The sequence below is a fragment of the Pinus tabuliformis genome, chromosome X, assembly GCF_031772625.1.
Source record: "Pinus tabuliformis cultivar Carrire ecotype Pingquan chromosome X, CPIR1, whole genome shotgun sequence".
Lineage (NCBI taxonomy): Eukaryota > Viridiplantae > Streptophyta > Pinopsida > Pinales > Pinaceae > Pinus > Pinus tabuliformis.
The window spans coordinates 569,635,102-569,650,703 of record NC_142308.1 but is presented as its reverse complement, the minus strand read 5'-3'; positions in this window follow the sequence as shown (position 1 = coordinate 569,650,703).

The window sequence follows — 15,602 nt, the reverse complement described above, 5'->3', positions numbered from 1 at the left end:
GAGTGAGAGGAATCACTTAATTAGGTAGAGTTAATGAGTGGCTTGTGGTGTTATTGTGATTTTTAGAAGATGTCATGTTAACGGTTTAATTGATGAGTTGAGATGCCTTTTTCAAGGTAAGTCAAATTTAGACTCCTCAAAAGAAATTGGGTAAGTAAAGATCCATTGAAATCAAAATTAAAATTCCCTATTGAACTGTATTTTCTCAGAAATTCATGCATGAGATTCCTTAGCCTTAGACCTTGGTCACTCAAGCCGATAAGGTGGTCAATACCATGAGCTTAGATGCAAAGGGACTTAAACGCAAAGGACCAACCTAGTCGAAACTTTTAAATCTATGTTTTAGATTGCATAGTGGCTTGGTACATAGTTAACAAAACTAGTAACTGATGTGAATCAAGGTGTGTTAATCGACATCCCATCTTTCAAACTAACCTTGAGTCAAAAGGAGATGTGATTTGAGTCTTGGTGGTCAGATGGTCGATTGTGTTGGGTGCAGGAATTGCAGTTAAGAAAACTCCTTTCAACACTTAATTTGTCAACCCGGGGTTTTGTACACTTCGAGGCGTAGCAGAGGAAATTCCAAGAAATGATATGAACCTTCTCTAATTGTATTCCTACTTCTTTGATTACAAATTGCATAATTGAAAGAAAAGATCACACGGCAATGACTACCAAGAAAACTCTGGTGCTAAATGAAAAGAATGTATTTTGTAGAAACTCAAATAAAAGAAACTCTCAATTCGTCATGAAAAATCTGAATCAATAACATAACTATTTGAGATTATCTTCAGTATGGTTGTAAAACAGAGGAATTCTCCAACTAATCAGGATGTCTGTCTTCCTCAAGGTTTTCCTTCCTGTACCAAGTTGTTGTTCTTGTACCGCAACAAGGTTCCTGTACTAGAACATTGTTCCTGTACTAGAGAGAAACTTCTATACTAGAAGTATATATATTGGACCCTTACTGAAGATCTTGACCTGTATACAAGAGCTCTGAGCCTTTGTACTAGAGCACTTTGTTCCTGTACTCGGAATGTCAATTCCTATACTAGGACAAAGGTTCTTGAACTAGGAAACCAAAGTTCTTGTACTTGGTTTCCAAATCATTTGCAAGAAATAAAAGCGTGCTAACTAAGAAAATAAATGCAGGGTGAAAATAGAACTATAAAGAAAACCTCTATAAGCAAAATGAATCATTAACTAATCACATGCTTGGAAATGAAAAGTGCTTTCTCAGCCAAAGGAATTTTCTATTGAAATAAGAAATTGTTTTACTTGGAAACTACTTTGACCCAAACATCAGCAAGCTCTTTCCTGAAATGATTGTTTATTAAGTAAATTAGATCTGAAACCTTATACAAGTAATCGTTTTAACTCAGGGAATCCATTTGATAAATTTAGTATTAAACCCAACAACGAGTGCAGATACAAATCCAAATAATACAACAATGTTTTAGTGAAAGTTGATTAACATTGATCAAATCTAAATCTGAACTTGAAGATTGAAATATCATTTACTAAAGGAAACCAAACACTATTTGCAAAAGAACAATAGACCTGCAGAAATAAGAATGACTGGCTGCAATAAGTAAAGGAAACTTTCAACTTGTTGAAGCGAAAACAAACTAGTGCAAGAACCTAGATGTACATTTTCTTTGTAAAGAAAAGGGCATCACACATTTACAGGAAAGAATGGAAGGAAATAAAAGTATATGCAAATAAACCATGCACACACCTGGATCCAAATCACACAACTTGCAAGAAATTAAAGTTCATCAGTTATAGAAATAATCCAAACATGATCTGCTTCACTAACCTTGCATAAAAATAAATCTAACACACCTTTAACAAAGGGAGAACAAGCTGGGTTGGTTGGGCCCTAGCCAACCAACTTGTTTCCCTGTAACGAAATAGAAACTTCAAGCGCTCAAATGGAGCATCACAACAATATCGAAACAGAGAACTTCACAATTGGCATGTTCCTTTGTATTAAGTTTCAAAAAGAGCAAATACACATCGTGGATCCCCTAATCCAGCCCAAAAATGGCGATACTCAGAAATTACAAATGGTAGCAAAAGTTTAATACAACATCGCTCTCTAACATCTATAGAGAAACCCTATTAAATACATACTTCGGCTCTTGGCCACAACAAAAATATAACAATATGACATATTAAACCTAGGGGTTTTGCAGCCGAAGTCCAGCCTTCATATCCCGCCTTCTTCTCTAAACGTCGAGCCCAACAAGGAAATTGATCTCTTAGCAAGAAATCTGCATAGTCTACTGAGTTGTCTTGTCCATAAGCAGTGAGTCAAACAAAGAATTGACAGCTGCCTCGAAAGTGCAGGAATGCTAACCGGTACAAGCACGATTCCTGCACCAACCCAATCTTTCACATAGATTAACACTTTGGTTCCATCGAATTACTTAGGAAAGGAATATATTAGTTACAAAGACATTTTAAGATATAAAACCTGTAATTTAATGATTAAGTACATATATAACCTTTGAATATGAAAAACATAAGAGGAGTGCAGGAATGTGTGCAATTGGGAAAAAGTACAGGAATAGATAGGCCTTTAGGGTTAAAACAAGGGTTAAGGTGGTATGTTTGGGATAGGATAGAGACCAAAAAGTAGGACAATTCTAGCCACCAACGGATTGCGAGGATGTTAGATAATGAAAAGGGAGTCCCATCAATAGATGATCATACTAGACACAACTAATGGAATATTGAGTTATGTTTTATAAGAATCAATCACTAGTTGGCATAAATGTCAATTGATAGAAAGGATGGTTTCACGAGTTGAGAATTACATCAAGTAGATTGGTTCCAATTAAAAGAAGGATGTGTTTTGCATCTCGATGGCCCAAATCCCGATTAATGGAATTGGAAAGTGATAGGAATGGGTCCCATTGGTTGATAGATATATCCACCAGATTAGACCATGTCTATAGGTTGCTATGTATTCTAGTGCTTGATGGCCTGATAAGTAGGAAGGAAATATAGAAATATGACTTTTCTTTAAAAATGATTGTTAAGAGTTTCTTTAGATCTGGATTTTGGAGGTTTAGCCCAATCTTTGGTCACATGGAATAACGGGTCTATGACTAAGAGCTCAATGGTAAGGGGATAAGGGTATAGATCCAACTCTTTCATTTGGGTAGTTTCCATTGATATCCAAATATTTGTGGATCCAGGACTTCATTAAAGTGTCACACAAGGAAAAGTTCAAAAATTGGATGTCAATATTGATGGAACCCAAAGAAAAATTTGCAAGGGATCCAAATATCTAGCTTTAACAAAAGGAACACTTAAGGATTATCTGAATCTAGATGACTAACCTTGACATGATCTTTCTGCTTCATGAGACATAATTTAGATGTGCTATTTCCATCACCTAAAAAAAAGAGTGATGGCATGAAACATTGATGTGTCGATTCAATGTGGCTATTAACATGTCCTTGATGACATGGCATGCCTATGTGGCATGTTGACTTGGTAATTTCGTTAGATTTAAATGATGTGGTGTGTTGACACGACATGCCAACTTTGCATGTTGACATGGCATTTGTGTATGATCATGTTGATATGGAAACCGAGGTGGCATCCTTCATGGATGATTATGTAAAATTCATAGGTTTGATAATCCAAAATTTTACGAAATGGACCTTTTGGGTTTTTTATGGATCCAGATGAATCCATAAGTTTTTGAAATGGCGTTTTTGGGTTTTTTCTAGATCTAGATGAATCAAGAAGATTGGATTTTTGGATGAAACTAGAAGGGTTAAATTCCAAATATTTGAATGACTAGAAGGAGACATGACTTAACATGGTCAAGATGAAGTGTATCTGACTCGGAGGGCTACATGGTCATGCATGAGGACATTATGGCAGTGACGTGGAGATGATAATGATGACTAGTGAAGGTGGGGAAGTGGGGTCCAGGACTTTGGAAGATCTGACTCTTCATAAATAGGGTGGATTTTGAAAAAGCTTAGAAATATCAATAATGATTACTCATTCTCATGTTAATACCAGGAACTTTCCTGTTGTGAGTGATGGGCTTCTAAATTAGACATAAATTAAGGCTCATACCTCTAAATTAAACAATAATTTAAGGCCTATGACCATCCTTCAACGCATTAAACCTCTCTTTCTACATTAAATAATTTATTTTTAACTTTAATATATTCATTTGGAAGGTTTATGAATAATTGGATATTTGTGCCTACTATTATTTATTTTTGTGGAATATTATGAGAATATTGGGCAGATTAAGAAGATCTGGACGAGATAATTTAGGGACTTGTTCCCTAGTATAGGAGGATCAATAAAAAATAATAAATCAACAAGATATTATGGAATCATGGCACAGATTGTGGAACTCCAATGATTGAGAAAATCTAGGAATGTGTTCCCTGCCATTTAATGCAGATTCCTAGTATTGGGGACCAAATCCACTAATCAAGGGATTTTGGTGGGGAAAGCTTCCTCCATTCATGGGGAATGATTCCTAATCATTTTGTATAAGTACCAAGTCAAATTTTCCTCTAGGGGGATATTTTCATTAGTGTTATTGTGGAGAGAACTTGTATTTTTGCAGCTCCATTGTATTTTCTTGTAGGGATGTAATTGTATTGATGAAAATAATGAAGATTGGTGTCATGTTCAGCTTCTAAATCTTGTTCTCCTCCATAGGTCTCTAAGTTTCCTTGGGCTTAGACATCCCAAGAGCCTCAAAGCCCTTTTTTTATCATTTTCTTTCCTTCTTTTCACTTCTTATTCACATGCATCTCTTGTTTTTATTTATTTCTACTTCTGCATTTAGTATTAATGATTTCTTGTTGTAGGATTGAGTTAAATGGTTAATGTAAGTTCTTTTGTAGGATCACAAGCATTATTTCATCCTTGGAAAAGCTTTGGAAGTTCATAGTAATCATTGAGCTGCTTGGATTAGTCTTCTTATTCCCAAATCTAGATTTTTGGAACTCCTTTGTGGCAAAGAACAATAAATTTCTGCTATTTTTTAGAGCATGCTAACGAGCTTCAATCGAGTTGGTTCCACTTGCATTAGATCAAAAAAACATTCTAGTTCATAACAAAAATTACCCCACTGCATTTGCACTTGATTAGGTTAGGCATTTTTTAGATTTACTAGCTCACTAGTTCTCAAATTTCTAGATTTTTTACTAGTAATGTTTTTCTATTTTTTAGCATGGGTTAACAGAGGTATTTTTGAGTGATTCCACTTGGAATGGGGACCTAAGATATCCTAGTTAATAACAAAATTTGTCCCATCGAATTTGGATTTTATTTGCTTGGTCATTTGATGAATAATAATTTCGTATTGTAAATCTGTAACATCCTATAGTAAATCAAGGGATCATGTAGGAAATCACTGTAGCATCCTGTAAGAAATCCGCATCCTATAGGAAAGCCTGTTTTGAGCCCGAATTGAGAAAAATCATCATTGAAGCTGGGATTAGGCCTCTACTTGACCTCCATGCCATCAAGACCACTTTAACCCTCTTGCTCCACACTTGTCTCCCCTACCAAAGACCAAGGAAAGATTAGCATTTGCATTTATAAAGCAAAAAGATTTAAAAAATGAGTTCTTTTATATTTTCACATGCACACAACAGTTAGTACTCTCTAGATCAGATTTCATGCTCAGTTAGTTTAAATCATCACATGTGATAAATAGGGTTAAGTTAGATTTCTTTTACATTTAGTTCATGATCTTTATGCAATTAGAATAGGTTTATTTCCTTGTACTTTCTTTCTTGCAATAAATTAAGGTTCCATTTCGAACATTTCATTTTCTGCAATCCGTTTAGGATTTGACTTCAGTACATCCACTCCATTACATCATGACAACAAAGGAAGGACACATTGTATTCTACACATATAGTGCCAATACCTCTTAAGTTTGTATGAACCCCGGGTTGATAATTAAAGTCGGTAGCCTTGGGAGTTGCAGCATTCTTGTTGCAATACCGAGGCTCATCACTTTTTGGCGCCATTGCTGGGGAGGTGTCAAAGTATGCATTGTTTTCTTCCCTAGTTGATTCATTTCTTTTTACTTTTTGCAAAAACAAAAAAAAAATTGCATTAGGCATATTTAATTTCAAAAATAGAAAATTGCATTGCATTATAGTTTTCATTCAATCATAAGAACAAAAAAAAAAAAATCTCCAACACCAACCCACCCCCCCATTTGATCACATGATGCAGTAAGAACCACATCAACATTCACTTTTGCAAGTAGAAGAAGAAGATAATAAAGAATGTAGAAGAAATGGATGGAGATGATGACAATGAGGAAGATCCTCTCGGATTTTCCATTCAAGATACTGATGGTAGTGTGCACATGAAGAACCTCCCTCCATCTTCTCTTTCAAAATTTCATGGTCTAAGGTCAGAGGATCCAAAAACCTTTGTCTTTGAATTGGAAATTGTTTGTATATCTTATGGTTACTTATTAAAAACTCAAAAACTGAGATTGTTTCCGGCAACATTGAAGGATAGAGCTCTTAAATGGTTCATGAGTTTAAGGACTAATTCAATAAGATCATGGAATGATATGCAAAAGATATTTCTAGAAAAATATAAAGATCATGATATTAAAGAAGAAATCTTTAGAATGAATAAAAAAGAAGATGAGAGTCTAGATGATCTAATAGAAAGGTTCATGTATAATGTTAAGAGGACAAAACTACATCATTTAGGATCCGACACACTAAAAACCCTCTTACTTAGAACAATTAGGGATGAATGGATTGATCTCCTTGATCTCATGAGTAGAGGTGATGTATACCAATTATCACTTGAGGAAATTTGTGTAATATGCAAACACATATCAAGAGGAAAAGCAAGAGTAGGTAAATCAACATCAAGATCGGTAAGTCAAGCTAAAATTGGAAATTTGTTTGAAGATTTTAAAACAAAAATTCTTAGCAATCTAACCAAACAAGTAGAAATTTTAAGAATACAAAATGAGAAAAAAGAAGATGTTTGTGTTGTTCATGCAAAATCACATGGTGTTAAATGTTTCTCCTCATTACAAAGGTTGAAGGGAGTTCACCAAGAGGACAATGAAGCAAGTCAATTGCCAATGTAGGTATGTTATGTAGCTCCAAGAGGACCATGGTAGCCTAGTCAACCTAGTATGCTACAAGATCCTAATTAACAATTTCAAGGTAATGCATATCCACTTCAAAGTAATTGGAACACACTATTTCCTTGGCAACATTGGCCATCTCAACCCCAAAACCAATCTTGGCAACAAGGTTGGCAAGGAACTTATGGGAGCCATCCACAATATCCTCAATATTTTCCTCAATATCCTCCATACCCAACTCCATGTTATCCCTACCATTCACCTCCACCACAACCACAACCTCAATCACATCTATCTCAAATATCCACTCCCACTTAACTACTTGTACCACCATTTCTAAACTTACACATTGAAGTAGCTCAACCGACTTACAATGCTGAGGTACAACACTTCCAAACATCTCCTCTTGAGCTCAATGGTATCCATCATAGCTCAAAAAGAGTATTACAAAAAAGTGATTCTCTTGATGCCATTGAGGGACAACATGCAGAAAAAGAATATTTGAAAGAGAAGATCAAAGAATCATGGGCTGCACTTGATGAAGAGCAGACAACAAAATCAGAGATTGAGAAAGCTCCCTCATGGTTACCATCAAATCCTCCATGTATTCAAGAGAACAATCAGCAAAAAGAGGAATATTTGAAGGTCATGGTAGAAGAAGACATAATGAATGGTCCAGATAAGCAAGAAAACCAAGGGCATCAAAGTTATATTGAGGTTTGGTTCGAGACAGTCACTAAGTTGCAACAACACTCTCTTCTTCAATTACGCTTGATGTCATCAAAGTCAAATCATTTGATCACTCAAATCCAGGTATATGTCAAAGCATACATTTCAAGCCTCCACATCATTTTGTCTATCATCTTGATTTCCACATGCCTCCATTGGAAGTATTCGTATAATTGAAAGTGATTTTGTTTTTCAAGTAGGGTAGGGTAAAAAAAAATAAAAAATAAGAGAAAAAAAAAAAACTAAGGTGAAAACCTCCTTTGAGGCACTTGAGATTGGCTCATTGACTGAAAAAATCCATGAGGCGGTCAATGTGTTGGAAAAAGAATAAAAAAAAAAGATCCTAGGTGAAAACCTCCTTTGAGGCGCCTAGGTAGACCTACTAGTTGAAAACCTCATTGAGGCAGCTAGTAGGCCTAGAGAAAATAAAAAATCTTTGCTCCATGTATCTCTTTGATGAATGCATGCACTCCCCAACATTTGTAAGCAACAAAAACAAGTTGCCACCAAAGAAAGAAAAAATAGGTAAAACCTGGTCAAAAGAAGTCAAATTTTGACTTTCTCCTCCTTTGCTCAAATGCTCCAACATGATCAAGGCCATGTCAATCCATCACCCTCATCTATTTTCACCATCCACCCATCATTCTCAAACTTCTACCATTCAGTTTGCTTGTTGTCCTAAAAAACTACAGGATGCTCTGTTTTACTACAGGATACAAAAATACATAGAGCAGAAATTTGTTTTTGCCATAACTTAAAAACCATGCATCCATTTGCCAAGTTGTTTCAGGGGGAGATGCATATGGATGATGGTAACATGCTCAAGCAATTTCAGCAAATTCCAGTGCACAATTTTCGAGAAATCAGCCTCCATCACCTACAACCATTTTTGCATTTTCTTGATATCCATGCATCCTTTTAAATAGTTGTTTCATGGGGAGACACATATGGATGATGGTAACGTGCCCAGGAAATTTCAACAAATTCCAGTGCATGGTTTCCAAGAAATAGACCTCCATCACTTTCAAACATTTTTAGTTTTTCTCAAGATTCGTGCATCCATTAATGGAATTTTTTTATGGGAAGGTTCATAATGATGATGGAAACATGCTCAGAAAGTTTTAGGTCAACCCATTCTAACGTTTGGGAGATATGGAAAAAACAAGTCGACTACTTAAGATTGTCCTGAAAACCTACAGGATCCTATAGGATACAGAACAACACCTACAAGATTGGAAGTGAACAGTTTTAAAAGGGAGAAACAGAGGTTGGCTTCATCAGAAAGTGATAAGGAGGTAGGAGCTGAACTTTCCCACATTTTTCCAAGTGAAAAGAATATAGAAAAGTGTTCTATTGTGTTGAAAAAGATTGCAATCTAGGGGAATTGTATACACAAAATTTTCATCTAAAATTCCTCATCCATTAAATTTGATAAGGAGACATATACAACCCTCCACATCCATCAGAGAAACATGATAGGGGGATTTAACAAGAGGGAACCCACCAGCACAGTGAGGATTCATCAGCATCACCATCCAGTACCAACATCAAAGAAAAGAAGAGACAAACACATGCAACAAATACAAGCAAGGACTTCACTCTCCAACAAACAGGATCTACATGAAGGCCATCATGTAGGTACAGGTATTCAAAATTCTTGACCTCTTCCCTTGAGCATATTATAGTTAGAAATTTTTTGTCAATGCATGAGAGATAAGGTTTTATAAGCTAAGGATGGGTCAGCAGTCTCACCCGCCTTCAACTAGTTAATTGCAGCTCACTCCTTCACTCATTCAATATTGAAAAGTCAAATTATGAAGGGTGATGATTTCAAGGAATGAGGACAACAGTTAAAAGAAGAAATTTTTGCAAAGACCAAAGTCATCACAACACTCCAAGCCCTCAATCCACTTCATATTCACTATCTATTCATCATTCATCCATCCCATTCCATTCTTGAAAAAAAAAAAAAACAAACAAACAGAGCATCCTCTCCATTTTCACAAACCTACACTACTCCCTTTGAGCCTTAGCATCATCATCCAATCCCTCTTCATCATTTCTCATCACTCCCATACAGTTAGAAAACCCTGAAAGAGGAGGAATGACCACTATAGGAAGGCATAATATTGCTACAAGAAGGAAGAAATGAACAAATTATGCTAAACCCTAAGATGACAGAGCTTAAAAGAGACCTAATCAAAACAGAGAACTCCAAGGCCATTAGGCAATCATCTAGGCCACAAGAGAGAAGAAGAAGGAAACAAAAGGAAATGAGGCATTCACCATCAAAACAAAACTCAAACTGCAGTGATGAAAAGATGTTTTCCAAGTGGTCTCCAATCTCTTTCTAGCTTTTGTCTAAGGCCTAAAAATGGGAAAAAGGGATGGGAGTCAAGTTGAGGGCCTGTCCTTGGCTCAGAATATCATTTATGCTCAAAAAGCGTTTCCTGTAGTTTTAACAGGGTTTCTTGTAGTTTTGATAGGAATTACTACAGGATGTCCTAGTTCTCATCTAAAGGCAGTTTGAAGGTTTTGGAGGTGTCCAAATGGTGGAACAAGGTAGCAGAAGGTTGATAAGGATGTGGAAGACCTTGCTAAACTGAAAAATATTCAAGAACCCATCTTGAATGAGGGGAAGAAGGCAAGCTAATGGTCTCAAGAAATAATGATTTTTCTTTGCACAATTATGTTTTTGGGCTTGTCCTTGCAGAACTTACAGCCAAGATTCTTAATGCACAAGAGAGAGGCCACCAGGGCCATGAATGAGGCACAATGAGGTCACTAAGTTGCTCAGAGGATGAGCAATACTTTCAACAGGGGGTATGATGGGCCTTTAAATTAGACATAAATTAAGGCTCATACCTCTAAATTAAACAACAATTTAAGGCCTATGACCATCCTTCAGCACATTAAACCTCTCTTTCTGCATTAGATAATTTATTTTTAACTTTAATATATTCATTAGGAAGGTTTATGAATAATTGGATATTTGTGCCTAATATTATTTATTTTTGTGGAATATTATGAGAATATTGGGCAGATTATGAAGATTTGGAGGAGGAGATAATTTAGGGACTTGTTCCCTACTATAGGAGGATCAATAATAAATAATAAATCAACAATATATTATGGAATTATGGCACAGATTGTGGAACTCCAATGATTGAGAAAATCTAGGAATGTGTTCCCTGCCATTTAATGCAGATTCCTAGTATTGGGGACCAGATCCACTAATCAAGGGATTTTGGTGGGGAAAGCTTCTTCCATTCATGGGGAATGATTCCTAATCATTTTTTATAAGTACCAAGTCGAATTTGCCTCTAGGGGGAGATTTTCATTAGTGTTATTGTGGAGAGAACTTGTATTTTTGCAGCTCCATTGTATTTTCTTGTAGGGATGTAATTGTATTGACGAAAATAATGAAGATTGGTGTCATGTTCAGCTTCTAAATCTTGTTCTCCTCCATAGATCTCTGAGTTTTCTTAGGCTTGGCCATCCCAGGAGCCTCAAAGCCCTTTTGTATCATTTTCTTTCCTTCTTTTCACTTCTTATTCACATGCATCTCTTGTTTTTATTTCTTTCTACTTATGCATTTAGTATTAATGATTTCTTGTTGTAGGATTGAGTTAAATGGTTAATGTAAGTTCTTTTGCAGGATCACAAGCATTATTTCATCCTTGGAAAAGCTTTGGAAGTTCATAGTAATCATTGAGCTGCTTGGATTAGTCTTCTTATTCCCAAATCTAGATTTCTGGAACTCCTTTGTGGCAAAGAACAATAAATTTCTGCTATTTTTTAGAGCATGCTAACGAGCTTCAATCGAGTTGATTCCACTTGCATTATATCACAAAAACATTCTAGTTCATAACAAAAATTACCCCACTACATTTGCACTTGATTAGGTTAGGCATTTTTTAGATTTACTAGCTCACTAGTTCTCGAATTTCTAGATTTTTGACTAGTAATGTTTTTCTATTTTTTAGCATGGGTTAACAGAGGTCTTTTTGAGTGATTCCACTTGGAATGGGGACCTAAGACATCCTAGTTAATAACAAAATTTGTCCCATCCAATTTGGATTTGATTCGATGAATTATAATTTCATATAGTAAATCTGTAACATCTTGTAGTAAATCAGGGGATCCCGTAGGAAATCACTGTAGCATCCTGTAGAAAATCTACATCCTGTAGGAAAGCCTGTTTTGAGCCCGAATTGAGAAAAATCATTAATGAATATGGGATTAGGCCTCTACTTGAACTCCATGCCATCAAGACCATTTTAACCCTCTTTCTCCACACTTGTCTCCCTTACCAAAGATCAAGGAAAGATTAACATTTGCATTTATAAAGCAAAAATATTTAAAAAATAAGTTCTTTTATATTTACACATGCACACAACAGTTAGTACTCTCTAGATCAGATTTCATGCTCAGTTAGTTTAAATCATCACATGTGATAAATAGGGTTAATCTAGGTTTCTTTTACATTTAGTTCATGATATTTATGCAATTAGAATAGGTTTCTTTCCTTGTACTTTCTTTCTTGCAATAGGTTAAGGTTCCATTTCGAACATTTCATTTTTTGCAATCAGTTTAGGATTTGACTTTAGTACATGCACTCCATTACATCATGACAACAAAGGAAGGACACATTGTATGTTGCACATATAGTGTCGATACCTCTTAAGTTTGTACGAACCCCGAGTTGATAATTAAAGTCGGTAGCCTTGGGAGTTGCAACATTCTTGTTGCAATACCGAGGCTCATCAGTGAGATAAAATCTAGAAAGTGGAGATCTAAGATATGCTAGTCACTGATTTTGTCAAAGCTTGTTGTCATCTGATATAATCTAAAGCTAGAATTTGTTAACTTCAAGAATAATGGAAAATGAACATTTTTAAGATAATTCAAATATATACGATTGAATATTGACCCAATGTAGGATTAGACCTAGATGTACTCGAAATTTTATAAAATCTGGAAGTCTAGGAATTTGAAACTTTTATAAATGAGGCATTTTGGAAAAACCTAGATCTGAATGTGAGTCCTCCATTGATGTGCCTAACTTGTACAAGTGGCACAAGGTGGTGGCTATAGGTGGGTACAAGACTGCCACATGTTAAATGTGAAAACATTTTGCATGGCATGGAGTGTAAAACATTTTCAGGGCCATAACTTTGTGCTCAAAGGGAATGATATGAAATTTATATCATTGAAAAATTCTTGATGAGTAGAAGAGAATGGAAACCTCCGATAAAAGGTTGGAGATGGTACAAAAGAAGAGAATTTTTTACCTCACCTCCATAAAGTGACCATGGGGATCGATTATGTTACAATAACAGGGAGTCAAGAAACAATTATATCTCATGATCTACTTCCCTCTTAGGTGGTAATCCTTTAGGTTCTTGGAACACTCCTTTGTATGCATGCAAAAACTCCTCCAAATATATTTTTTCTCTTTGGTACATCCCTTTGGGGATTCTTTTACTCTTATAAATTCATCACCTAATTGATTCTCTCTTAAGAAAAGAAATACATACTTTTTACTAAAATTAATCAACTTTTTGGCTTGGTTGGCACTTACTAGAGAGATATTTGACTAACCTTTGTTTTCATTGAGGATGTAATATTTCCCATCCTTGATTAGGCGGTACTAGTTTTATTTCCTCATGAAAATCACATCCCTCAAGTACATGCGAGGGTTCGAAGCATTACACCCACATGTCAAGACGTGCTAAATCTACTTGCTTTCCTCATGAAAATCACATCCCTCAAATACATGCGAGGGTTCGAAGCATTACACTCACATGTCAAGACGTGCTAAATCTACCTGCTATTCATCAATAAAATCTTCACTTATAGAAAACTTAATCTTACACTTTTTTATGACCTTGAATTTTGCATCCTTGATTACCATTTCTAATGGATATTGGTTAGGATGATCATGAACTTCCAAACCAAGTTTGATGGTGAAATCAGTTGCTATAAAGTTGACCTCTAAACCAAAATCGAATAGAGCATCTATGTTGGTTTGTTTGAACTAGATCTTACTACGGAAGAGCTTTCTCATCTTCTTCTCTTCATTGTGATAAAGGCTATTCAGATTCACTTGTGTCTACATCGAAGTGTAGGAAATATTCTCATCCACATCCAAGTTACTCTCTACTTGGTTGCTTGAATTCATGGTAAGTAAGTTCTTCTTCTTTGCATCCTTCTCACAGTTCTTTGGATTAAGCTTTGGATGTAGCTTTCAAAAGTTATCTTTGGTGCGACCAAAAATATTACAATGGTCATTTAGATCCTTACACTAATATGCAACAGCTACTATTTTCTTGTCTTTTTCTTTCAACTTCTCCTCCTCCTTGAAAGCATGTTAGTAGCCTTTTTGTTTAGAACCACATAACTACCTTTTATTATGACTTACGTTCTCCAAGTATTGTTCTTGCACATGAGAATGATCAACAGTTCTTGGTTTGAATAACATCACTTGCTTTTGCAAATGACTATGTAGACCCCATAGATACTTGAGGAGTATGTTTGGATTCTTAGTAGAGATACTCAACATGGTCACCATCATTTGAATTTGGTCATGTACTCTTGCAAAAGCCACTTTTGCATATATGTGAAGTGATGCTAATGGATCCACTGGTCCTATACATACCAAATATAGTAAAACTAGGAGCTTAAGTGTCTTCATGTGAATTTCCTAATAGGTTAGCGCATGTTGCTCTAGTTTCAATCGAGAAAATGGAAATTTCTATTCTTCATCTTTATTATGGATACTAAAATATACTTCTAATTGTTGTAATCAATGGCGAAACTTAATAGCATCGATCTTACCTTGGTAGGGTCTGATGTACACTTTTACTTGCATTTTAAATAGAGGTTGTGAAGGAGTGATGGCACTAAAACTTGGTTGCTCTTCCTCAAGCTCTCTTTTCAACACCCTTTTGGGTCTTCACTATCTCTCAGTTTCTCATTTAATCCAACTTTTTAGTTAGATCCATTGACCTTCCCAAAAGGCATGAACTTGTTCACTATAGATGCCATAAGGAGGGCCATGTTGCAGAAGATATCAAAAAATTGCTCTTCATCCTCATAAATATGCCTTTTATTGCCTCTTGAGGGTTGTTATGAATGGAATCATTTGCCATGGCTAGGTTTCGACAACTTTCTATTTAATCCAATTCCTTGATCCTACAACTTTCCATAAATACCCCAAAGAAAAATACTCTAATGCCAATATGATATGTAAACATCCATGGATATTTCAGTAGAACAATTTGTCCCAACAAATCTTGTATTATGTTGAAACATTTTATTATGCAGGTTTATTTTTTCAAATCTCAAATTTGTAACACTAGCTTCTTGCCCAAATTTATCAGAATCACTAAAGTATGAAAATGGAAGAACGAGCAAATGAACACATGATCCACTTGAATGAATAGAAGATGTATCTAGGGAACTCAAAATGGGAGAAAGCTTATCTCAAAGGTGATGGCTATTCTCTACTCTCTTTTCTTCAACATGAAAATACAACTACAGAGGAAGGGACACTCAATATCGAGTTTCCTTTAACACCATGGCCTGAATGGTCACTACACAATATTCTTCCTCCTCTATTATTCTCTCAAATCCCATTCTTAGATGCTCTATTCAACTATGGACCAAGTACAATGCTAAAAGAATGGAACCCCTCTGCTCCTAGTGGCCCAATATTTAACATAGTTTGATAGCCATCTAA